Source organism: Humulus lupulus, chromosome 7 (assembly GCF_963169125.1).
Source record: "Humulus lupulus chromosome 7, drHumLupu1.1, whole genome shotgun sequence".
Classification (NCBI taxonomy): domain Eukaryota; kingdom Viridiplantae; phylum Streptophyta; class Magnoliopsida; order Rosales; family Cannabaceae; genus Humulus; species Humulus lupulus.
The window spans coordinates 15,450,053-15,462,827 of NC_084799.1; the positions used below are offsets into that span (position 1 = coordinate 15,450,053).

The window sequence follows — 12,775 nt, forward strand, 5'->3', positions numbered from 1 at the left end:
ACCATTAACGAAACTATACATAAAATCCTTAAAAGAACTTACATTTGCAAAAATACCATAATTTTATTAAGTAACTTATAAAAATAAGAGTTACTTACAAAGTAAATACCAAAACGGATATGGGATCCCATTGTCTTTAAAACAAAAACATAATTTAAAATAATAAGACATTACATAATTAGTGCGGAAAATACATGTAAAAAGACATAAAACCGAAACTACATCCTCAAATCGAATAACGCTCAGCCCCTTGACTCCATTCACCATCGATACACATCCACTAAGCGTCACGAACCTTTCCGCCTCTAAAGCTTATTTTCCTGCACATAAAACAAAAAGGAATGAGCCTAATGCCCAGCAAGGAAAATCTAACACATAGTCATATACATAATTTCATAAGAAAACATAAAGACTTAACATAATACATATAACATACACTTATTATAATGGCCATTATTACTTGGGGTCCCATAAACTAAACAAGCATATGCCCATGGGATTAGTGGGGTCCTACTAGCTAAGTAGGTCATATGCCCATAACCCATTTGGGGTCTTGTTAGTCATATGGGTCATATGCCCAAGCCTACAAACATATATACATATCATAACACATTTAATAACATAAAACATATAGATAACATAAGCACATAACATATTGATTCTAGCCTATTTTCCTTACCAAAGTTACCGGGATATAATGGACTGAGTTGGGACTTTTTGGAACACTCCTAAAACCATAAGAAAGAGTGAGTCTAAAGAAAGGAGATGAAATGAAAGAGATGGAAAGACTAAACCATAAAAAAAACATACTTACCGATTTATATGCTTAAGAACTTGGATTCCCTAACCAAAATAAGAATGAGGTTAGGGGACTGAGTAGAAGGTTTTGAGAAAGGAAATAACATGAAATAAATGAAATAGAGTTTCGGGTTTACCTCAAAGATTTGCAAGATCAATCTAACCTCCACCGAAATACTATAGAACTCACTTCCCAAAGTGTTTGATAAGCTTATGATGTTTAAGCTTATAGTTTTTCCCAAACCAAGTGTTTACACTCTCACACTCACTTAACACTAGCAGCTTCTGAACTTAGAGCAAATGGTGAATAATGGCTGGGTACTAGGTCCTATTTATAGAGTTTGGGAATGAAAGTATCTTGATTTTACTTGAATAAAAATAATGGCTTTTTAGGTGAAAATCATTTGAATAATCGTTCAGCAGAGACTGAAGACTCGTTCAAAAGATGCTGGACTTATGGAGGAGTTTGAATGGCTGAAAGGAAAAGAATTCAAAAGTATTTGAATTTAGGCTGGAGGAGGCGATATATCGCCCCCTATAGGCGATATATCGCCTGGACCATTGTTCCCGAGGCGACCGTGCATCGATTCGTGTTTTCCGTATCTACTTGCTGCGATATATCGCCCCCTATAGCTGCGATATATCGGCACACGCTGAATATTTAAACACGAAATTACACATTTTTAGCTAAGTTTGAATGGAGTAAACAGCCTTGACTAAGCCCTCAACGTACTCAAAGCTGCTGACTGACCCTATAACATTCAAACTTTACTCCTTATTAAATTAAATCCTCAAAAATCTTTAATCCTTAATCACCATTCATAACATGTGCTTAAAATCCTATTGGTTGATGTCTAAACCTTATACTATAATAAATATAATCCTTAATATCAGTCACATTAATCAAACCTTAGGTTATACTTAATATTCTTAAACTATAGATTAAACTTAGAAAATCTATAAGTACTACTATGAGTGTCCAAATAATTCCCGGTCTGAACCAAAAATCCAAAGTAACAAAGATAACACTAAACATACTATAACACTACTAAACAATTAGTTAAGTAAAGTTCTTGGACTCTACAAAAAGAGATGAAATGAAAGGGATGAAAAGACTAAACCATTGAAAGTTACACTTACCAAAACTTATGTGCTCAAGAGCTTAGATTTCCTAACCAAAATAAAATGGGGTTAGGAGACTGAGTAGAAGATTAAGAGAAGGGAAAATAACTTAAAACAAATGAACTAGAGTTTTGGTTACTTCAAAGACTTGTAAGATCAAATTACACCACAACCGAAATACTATAGAACCTCACTTCCCAAAGTGTTTGATAAGCTTATGATGTTTAAGCTTATGATTTTCCCAAACCAGGTGTTTACACTCTCACACTCACTTAACAGTAGCAGCTTCTGAACTTAGAGCAAAAGGTGAATAATGGCTGGGTACCAGGTCCTATTTATAGAGTTTGGGAATGAAAGTATCTTGATTTCACTTGAATAAAAATAATGGCTTTTTAGGTGAAAATCATTTGAATAATCGTTCAGCAGAGGCTGAAGACTCGTTCAAAAGATGTTGGACTTATGAAGAAGTTTGAATGGCTGAAAGGAAAAGAATTAAAAAATGTTTGAATTTATGCTGGAGGAGGCGATATATCGCCCCCTATAGGCGATATATCGCCTGGACCATTGTTCCCGAGGCGACCGTGCATCGATTCGTGTTTTCCGTATCTACGTGCTGCGATATATCGCCCCCTATAGCTGCGATATATCGGCACACGCTGAATATTTAAACACAAAATTACACATTTTTAGCTAAGTTTGAATGGAGTAAACAGCCTTGACTAAGCCTTCAATGTATTCAAAGCTGCTGACTGACCCTATAACATTCAAACTTTACTCCTTATTAAATTTAATCCTAAAAAATACTTAATCCTTAATCACCATTCATAACATGTGCTTAAAATCCTATTGGTTGATATCTAAACCTTATAGTATAATAAATATAATCCTTAATTATCAGTCATATAATCAAACCTTAGGTTATACTTAATATTCTTAAACTATAGGCTAAACTTAGAAAATTTATAAGTACTACTATGAATGTCCAAATAATTCCTGGTCTGAACCAAAAATCCACAGTAACAAAGATAATACTATACATACTATAATACTACTAAACAATTAGCTAAGTAAAGATCTTGGACTCTACAGTGTTGATACTCCAGATGCAAATGCAAACTATACACTGTTGGGGACATCTCATTGATAATAAATCCATATATTCTCCACATTGCTTCTGGGGGAGCAATCTATAGGGCTGACTGGAATTGTTGGATTTTATCAACTTATTGATTATTTGTTTCAAAAACCAAGTTGAAAGTGACACGATCATGACCTTTATAAATGTACTTGTAAAGATATTTCACTGCTTTTATTGTAGAACAAATCTCTACATTAATATGAGAGTCAAATGTTGCAAGGAGATACGGGTTGTATGGAACAACCCAACGATTGTCTAGATTTTGTCCTCGGACCTTCACAGTCATTCCATTGTTTGAGCGCCTATATATTGGGAAGCAATCGTTTCCAACAGTTGTTGCATATGCATAATTCTTTGGATAATTACTTTTGCATCCACGATTTCCTTTCATGCAAACATTTGATGATTCAATACTCCACATGGTCCATGCATCATGTGCTTCACAACAACGTTATGGAGGTGGATGTTTGTATTTTTATCAGGTATCTCTGCTGATACGAACTCATCAAAAGATTCTGGTGCATGGAGTTTCCACTCATTTTGTAAGATAATTAAAAAGTGGGCATGCAAAAGACCCCTTTTTTGGTGCTCAATAACATAGACATATGTTGACACTACACCAAATACCTTTTTCTATAACACATTATTATAAGCTAATTGGAAAAGTATTATAATAGGTAAACTAAAAAGTTAGAAAACTATAAAGTTAAAATGGAGGGAAACAAAAAGTAATGGCTGGGTAAAGTTAAAATGGAGGGAAAAGAAAAACAAACACAAAATATTCTCATCAGCTCTCATAAAAAACAAAAAGAAAAAGAAAGGCCCTTTTAACGCTTTAGGGCTAGCCAATTTCCACTTCTCTTCCCTCCAATGCGCGGCAGAATGGTAGCGCCACCATCACGCTCAGCCACGGGAAGGCAGTGCCACCACCATCTTCACAAGAAGTCGTAACCCTCCGACAGCTCGAGGTGGCTATCTTTCTCTTTCTCTGTCGCTCACTCTTTCTTTCACATATACACTCTCTCGTTCGCACTTTCTCTGATTGTTGCAGGTGTGCGGTGGGATGGTGGGGGCTCGTGGCTTTGGGCGTGTGGCAGGGAGGTCGACGAGGTCCTCTCTATAGCCAATGTTTAAGAGATCCTGCCCTCCCAAACACGTCCTCACCACCAGACCTAGACCATCACCCTATTCAACCACCATCTTCCTCTCCCTCCCTCCCTCTCTCTCTCTCTCTCTCTAAATATATATATGTTTCACTTTACCTGCTCATCTCTCAAAATTTCCCAAACCCCTTTTGGTTTTTTTATTCTTAAGTTTTCTACTTTGTTTTTTGTTGTCCATTCATTACTGTTACTTGTTCTGTTATCGTTTTTGTTGTATAACTTCATTTTTGCTTTTCTGGGTTCTTGTTGATCTCAATTGGATTTTGTTTATTTTGTTTTCCTGGGATTTTTTTTTTCTTTCCATGAACCCTCCTTGACCTACTTTGAATCATCATTAAGAAGTTTGGTGCTTAACGATGTGGAGGCCTCTGCCCTGGTCTTAACGATGTAATCAGACAGGTCGGTTCCATCAGACAGTAACTAAAAATGAAATAAATAGATCTCCGCGTCTATTGTAGCTATAGAAAATACTGATAAGTCTTAACATACATGTGATTTGAAATCAGAAAAAAATTATTTACGAGAGCCTATATAACAATTCATTATGTATCTGCTGTAGATTGTGATTACACTTGAAATATATGGAGTTAAGAAGATTGTGGGGATTCCATATGGTTATTGTGGATTTTCCGACAAAGAATTAGCCGAAATGCCTGTAAGTTCCTGTTTCTGTCTTTCAGATATGCATTTAATTTGTTAATGAAGTTTCACTCCTAAAAAGAAAGTGCCAAACTTCTTTAGGTGTGTACGTTAACATGTATTTGTACTGTTTGATTGTGATTATCAGCTAACCCGAAAAGTGGTCCAAAACGTTCACCTATCCGGTGGAAGCTTATTAGGAGTTTCATGTGGAGGACCAGGCATAAGTGAAATCGTGGACAGCATGGAGGTTTGTTGTTTCAATTTCTTTAGAGTTAATAATTTTGTGGACATATGATTCCTGACCTGAAAACATTTATTAATTTGATATCAGGAAAGAGGAATCAACATGCTTTTTGTGCTGGGTGGGAACGAAACTCATGTTGGGGCAAATGTAATTCACAAAGAGGTAGTTATGCGTGTATCTGTTTACATTCCTGTGTTTCTTATCTCATAATCTGGCATGCATTCATAACTAAGGTCACTTTGAACAGATTACTTAAAGCAGAAATCTTTTGGGATATAAATTGCTTTGGTACAAGTTGTTCTAAATTTGTAGATGTAAAGTGCTGTCTCAAGAATTAAAAGTTGATGCATTCCTGATGACTTGAATTCATTCTGCTTTTAGTTTAGGATTCATCACCATGTCTATATGTTCATGTTTTCGTATAAATTAGAAAGCACTTTACTGCCATATAGATGACTGTGTCACTAGAATCATCTTATTGGATATGTTTAACTACTTTTACTTGATTGCTACATTTGTAAGCTGTTTCCCTTTATCTTGCCTCGACCTTGCCTGCCATTTCTATTTAGGTCTCATGTCCTACTTTTCCTATTTTCACTTCAGTGCTGTAGAAGAGGGGTAAAGGTGGCTGTTGTTGGGGTCCCCAAAACTATAGACAATGATATTTTGCTGATGGACAAAACTTTTGGGTTTGACACTGCTGTTAAGGAAGCACAACGAGCCATTAATTCAGCTTACATCGAGGTACAAATTTTCATTATATTTTGTGATTTGTTCGATTTCATTTTGATTGCTTAAGTTTCATGCATTATAATATCATTGTTAAAGAATTCAGTGGGAAAAACAGCCTTTGTTAACTTCTCAATCCTTATTACAGGCACATAGTGCATACCATGGTATAGGAATTGTAAAGTTGATGGGTCGTAGCAGTGGATGTATTGCTATGCATGCATCCCTGGCTAGTGGACAAATCGATATATGCTTGATACCGGAGGTATTTGTGCGACTTACTAATTGGTTAGTTATTTTTGAGATTCTGTACTGATACTGGTTTTATACATTTACGGTACCTTTCCATTTACATGGTCCTCATGGTGTTTTGCGGCATCTGAAATACCTCATTGAGACAAAAGGATCAGCAGTGGTCTGTGTTGCTGAGGGAGCAGGGCAGGTTAGTCATAGTATAACATCAATTTTTCACTAGTTGAAACATGATCAACTGATTGGAACTAGTATTTTTTTTTTCCTTCTGGATCTAAATATTATGAAACCCCTCCAAAAACAAAATGTCAGTCATATGTTGAGATTCAACTAGCTAAAAAGAAACAACAAATTGATGTTTATCTTTCTAAGGATCTAAGTTAGGTATGTTACATCAATGGTTTTGAAGATACAGTTGGATCGTTAAATTTTGATAGCATGTTGAGTGTTTTGTTATGATTGGCCTGGGAATAGTGACTGTTTTTAGTTTAACACATTTTTGCTTGTTAACTTGTTTTTCCAGCTTACTAATAGTTGTTCAAATATTGCCTTTCATATTTTGGAAAAGGCCTAAAGCAACAATTGTTTCAGATATATGATGTGGTTAGGTACAGACTGCATCGTATGAAGAAAAAACTGAAAGATGAATTGGAAGACAAGAACACAGTTCAGGAATATATATGCCCTAATTGCAATAGAAGGTTTTTAACTTTGTTTTTGTTTTAAAATAGTTGGTTCAAATGTCTGATATAATCATTTACATGAGTAGAATTTAAATTTATCCAATAATGTTTTGGTGTCAAATTTGTAGGTATATTGCATTGGATGCCTGGCGGTTAATTTCTATGATGGACGAATATTTTCACTGTGAAATGTGTGATGGGGAACTTGTGGGTGAGAGTGATAAGCTTGTTGCTTAAGAAGGAGGAGATGGAGATGATAATGCAAGGAGGCGAAGGCGTGAAACGTTAAAGGACATGCTCCAAAAGATGGAGGTTCATTTTATATAATTTTTATTGTTCTATATATTTTTGTTCTGCTGTGATACTTATGTGTGTGTAAATGATTAATTGTACTATGTATCTTTTATTTAGTTTTTTTCTTGCAACTGTTTACTCTTTTCTTTTTTGGGGGGTGAATCTCTATATATTTGCATGCATTTGTGGATCTGAAAAAATGGGGAACTCTAAACAAGTTAGTAGTCTGTGCTTGCTGCTTATGAATCTCTTAAAAAGAATGTTGTTTTGTGAAGGTCCATCCAGCTAAGAAACTTATAGGTAATATAGGTACTGGTAGATATGTCGAAAATGAGTCATAATGAAATTGAGTATCCATTAGTGATTGCTTTAGAAAGATTTACAGTTTATCTATTTTTTCTCTAGGAGTAATTATATTCCTTTTCTTTGTGTTATTGCTTACGTATCCATTTTTTTTTCTGACTGGTCATGGTCATGTGTCTGCATAAGTGGTATATGTGTTTCCTGAAGAAAAATTGATTGTATATGTTATTTGTTCATATTTTTCCTTTTTTTCTAATGACCAGGTCGTTAAGTTTTGTATGTCTTTTTTTTCGATATGTTTACATGAGTATTTTTAAACATTGTCTTCAACATCTTTAAATTTTCTCTAATTTCTTTCTGGTCATTTTCTTGATTCTAAATGCATCAGAATATATGGTAACAATGACAATTGATGCAGATTCAAGGGAGGCAACTTGCTATTAAGTAGTTAATATTTGAGCTATATATATATATCTGTCCACAAAAGCATATAGACCAACTTTTTTCTAATTGGATGATTGAAAGAATAAATTGGATGGCTGATCGTTCAGAAAAAGGCCTATGTCAAAGTGAGGGAATCATGGTGAACTATGTTTACAGGTAATTTTTCTAATCACAACCAACTTTTTTTTTCAAACTAGACACGTCCAAAATTTCTGTTTCTCTGAGAAAGTTTATGTTCCAAAAGTATCTTATGAAATTGATTGGGACCCAACTCATTAGTTATTATTGCTTTTGTGGAAGGTCTGCTGCCTTGTCACTTGCTAACTATATGTTGTATATTAACTCACATTGGATTGGGGCTAGACTAATTATTTTGATCTTGCCAATATTTGTTTTCAAAGTATGAACTTTACTTAAAAAAATCTATTATCAGGAGTTTTCCTAAAATATTTCGAACAATGCTTTGCAGGGTAGAGAGCATTGAAGAATATGCTCAATCATATTTCAACACAAGGCACATACATGCTTCTAGCAACATTCGGCACTATGTTGAGGTATGCATATGTTATGGTTGAGGTATATATATATTTTGTTACATATTGTTTTTAAGTTGCTGAAATATTATTTATTTTAATTTTTTAGTAGCTGAATTTAAGATAGAATGAGCGGAAATGATGATTATTATGAAAATGATGATTTTTTTGGACATTTGAGTTGGAATATGTTTCTTTATGTTAAGTTTGTACCATTAATGAATATAGTTTATGATTTCATGAATTTTATGGTTTTATTTTATCATTTAATTTTAATTTTGTATTAATCTTTTAGGTATTGATTATATTCCTTTGGTTGTGGATCGAATTGGCAAGGAGCAAATTTAATTAACTTGATTATTAATAGCAAGAGGTACGGAAGTATGTTCTTTTAACTCTTTTATTAATATCATACAAATGTTAGAGGAGTTTGAATATCTTAAATATTCATCCATAGAGAAGTAGGTTCTGAGATTAAAATTGTGTGATGCGGTGATAACGGAAGGTTGAAAATTTGTGTGTCTTAGAGAAGTAGGTTCTGGAAAATTTATTTGTGTGTTGCGGTGATATAAGGATGAAAACTTATTGTGTGTTGTTTGAATTTTTTTACTTGGTATTGATAGATGGTTAGGTAAGCTTCTAATTTTACTTAGTGGTTGGCATATTAATTTTATTTTTGTTAATAATCAATTGTTGACATATAAAGCTAAAAGTACCAGTAGACTATTCTCATAAGAATGATTACTTTAATAAATTTATAAGCGTTTTATTACTTCTAAGCTAGACAAAAGCTAAACAAATTTATCAATAAGAACTATATTACTTTTAAGCTAGACAAAAGCTCAATGATTGAACAAAACACAAGAAGATCCAAAAGAACATTGCAGACCTTAGTAAATGGTAAAAAAAAAGATAGTTGCAACAAAGAATTAAACCAAGTATTGTACCTTTAAAAAAACACTAATACAATTAATGAAACACTAATACAAGTATTGCAACAAAAGAACTATGCATTTGAAGAATTTGAAAATGCTACACATATACAATTAATGAAATGCCTTCGTGAAATCGAATTCCATTATCTAATTAGTATTTGTAATCTCTATAAATTAGAAAACTATATTAAAACTCATAAGCCCTGTACCCATACAGAAATAGAGATTACTGGACTCATTCATCACACTATAAATATATCAATTAGTCTTATAGTATTTCAGGGGAACAAATTGAAAAGCCTAATCAAGTATGCGAATTTTAGAAGAAGCTTAACATTGAAGAATATTGCAAAGTAAGAGCATATTGGCATCACTGTGATGTTAGTAAAGTAATGTGTGTGTGTGTGTGTTAATATATATCTATGACTTTCAGCAAATTCAATCATACTTTAATGGGAGAACTTTATTTTTTTTGTCTTGTTTTGGCTAATCAATGGCCAAACCATGTTTGTCTTCTGTCACAAGTTCTTTTGAACATGCTTAAAAAGTTTGGCCTTTTTTCTCACCTTTGAATATGATTTTACAATAAAAGCCATCCATGCACATAAAACAAAATACATTAGTTGAATTTAATCAGTATATTTTTATCAATCAATTCTTTAAGATCAGAAACAAATACAGAAAAACCATATAATCTAATCAGTATTTGTAATCTCTATACAATACAATTTATGGTGTAATTTGATTTCACTTTTATGTATTTTGTGTGTGCATAAATTCATTCAATATTTAAATTATTAATAAGTTTTGAATAATACTTGTATAAATAAGCAAAACACATAATAGACTAAGAAAATAAAACAGAAAAGAACTGTAACAAAATAATTATTTAGACTATAATATGTATATAAAACAATACAATAATATATATGTGAAAACCAGAATAATTTTTCTCACTCAACACATGAGATGAACACTTCAAGGGTAAAGAGGGTATTTAATTCATACTCCTGTAAGAGAGAGAAAGAAAAACAAATAGTTTGAATCAGAAACAAAGTTTTCAAAATCTCCTTTAATTCATACTAGGGAGACTAAAATAGTAGTAAGACAATGGTAAAAAGTTCTAAATGAATACCACATTTATTGGTGTATGACTTAGACATAAAAAAGGCTAGTGACTATTGAAAGCACACAGATATTATAATTTCTTCCTTTTATAGTTTTCTTACTTTTTTAAGACTTGATAGAAGAAAGAGTAAGACATTTGGCTGACCCAAAAGCTAGTAAAAACTGTGTTAAATTCGTTAATAGTGGATTTACACGCTTTCATGAGGGGACAAGAACAAACTTAAAGCTCATGTTTTTTTTATCAATTTGTGCATTCTCAAAGAATCATTCTTCATAATAAAGTAAGCTATGTTCAAACACAATTCAATAGTCTATTAATAAACAGGTAGATACCGGACAAACAGAATTTCCGTGCAACAAATCATGTAGCAAGCAACAAGAGAACAAGGCCAAAAGAACACCAAAAACAAATAAATATTAATTAACAACGTTTATCCTCTCATATTTCTTCTGCTTTCTGTTTTCTTTCTTTATTTTTTCTGTTTATCCTCTAATTGCTAGAGAAACATTAGTGTAAAATCTCTAGTTTAGAATAAGAAAACCTAAGACAACCAACAAAGACAAATTATCAAACACAAAGGATAGGCTCTAAATTATTTTAATATATTTTAAATTATTCAAAAATCAAAACTTAAATAGATTCAATCAATGTAGTAATCAAATGTTTATTAAATGAATCAATTTGATCAATTAATTTTTTTGGTTAGATCTATGAGTAAAAAAAAAGGCAACCAAAGTTTGATCAGAGAAAATAATCGAGCAAGTACTCTAATTCAAACAAGATCGCAATACATATTGAATTTCAAACTGTGCATTTAAAAAACTGACTATAAGATTCAGAAGATAGTAAGAGACATTTTTTAAAAATAAGTGTATGATGTACTTTTTTTTTGGAATATAGAATTTTATAACTATGGTAATAACTAATAATTCAGGCAAAATTTTACTAGATTGATTAAATGTGTATTGATCATATCGTGGAACTGAATTTATGAGTAAACCAAAATTGTACATAGAATCATAAACTTAGTTGATGATTGAACTATAACTTAAACACAGTAAAAGCAAACTCAACACAATTATACAACAGATCACACTGTGGTATAATAGGATCAACATAATAGATTTTATAAACTCTACAGAAATGTCACTACAATTTGCCAGAGGCAACTTTAAGAACACAGACATTTTGATGTTTTAGAAACAAATTCGTTTAACTGAAACCAACATTCAGTGGTTACAGTTTAACTGAAACCAACATTTTGATATTTCAGAAGAAAATTCGTTTCTATTGCTGTTAGGAACGAGTTTCCTAATACGCAACGGAATGGTGGTGTGGTTGGCCTAGTGTACAACAAAAATTTTGTAACATATTTAAACTACCTTTAAATATGCGGATCCATTAATATACATACATTAATCATAAGCAAGATAATAATAGAAATCATACCTCTTGAAGCCTATCAAGTGTCCTTGCTATCTTTTCGTATTTAGAATGGTCTTCCTATCCTAGTTGCTCCCACGTACTCACACCAAGATCTTCCAAAGCGTTCTCTACACCTCAAGAAATGTGTGGGCACTTAGAGAATGAAGGATAGTTTATTTGTGATTCTACTTGATGTACTCAACACATGAGATCAAGAGAATAGGCCTGAGAATTGGTTCTTTATTTTCAGGGAGAGAAAACTATCGTTCTATTTTTCACAGAGCGAATGTTCAGAGTTGTCTCACTCACACGTATCTGAATAATTTTCTGATTAGTCATACTTAAAAGAAAATATTCAAAATTTAAAAAATAAATCTGTAACCATTTTACAATTTACTTTTTAATTAATTAATTATTCCATTAATGAAAAAATCCAAAAACCAATTTTTGAATTATCCATTAATTAATTAATTAAATAAATAAAATTGAAAATCCCATCCTTGGAAAAAACATGCCCTACACGCCACACACAGTCTACACAGTCTATGGACTGTGTGTGAACGTGTAGCTTCCAAATTTCTAGGGATATTGGTTTTTCAAGTTTTATTTAATTATTTATTCAAATTACTTTGTCAGATAAGATCTAACAACCTGATAACTAATTCAAATTTGAATTCAAATTAATTATCTTTTTAATTAATTATCAAATATAATTAATTATTTGAATAAATATCAATCTTTTAAATTCAAATCCAATTTTAACTTATCAGATTATTATCTCCCACTCAAATAAAGATATTTAATTAATTCTACCAATTAATTAAATCCAAAATTTTCGAAAATAAATATTTAATTTATTATAATTTCGAAAATTATAATTAATTATTTATTTAATTAAATTTCGAAAATTAATTTAATTATTTAATATAATTTCAAAAATT

At 32.1% G+C, this 12,775-nt stretch overlaps 1 pseudogene; it reads left to right on the forward strand.

The window, feature by feature from the left end:
• The first annotated feature begins 4,578 nt into the window (after positions 1 to 4,578).
• LOC133791417 (ATP-dependent 6-phosphofructokinase 5, chloroplastic-like) lies at positions 4,579 to 7,008 on the forward strand (annotated as a pseudogene).
• Positions 7,009 to 12,775: the final 5,767 nt, after the last annotated feature.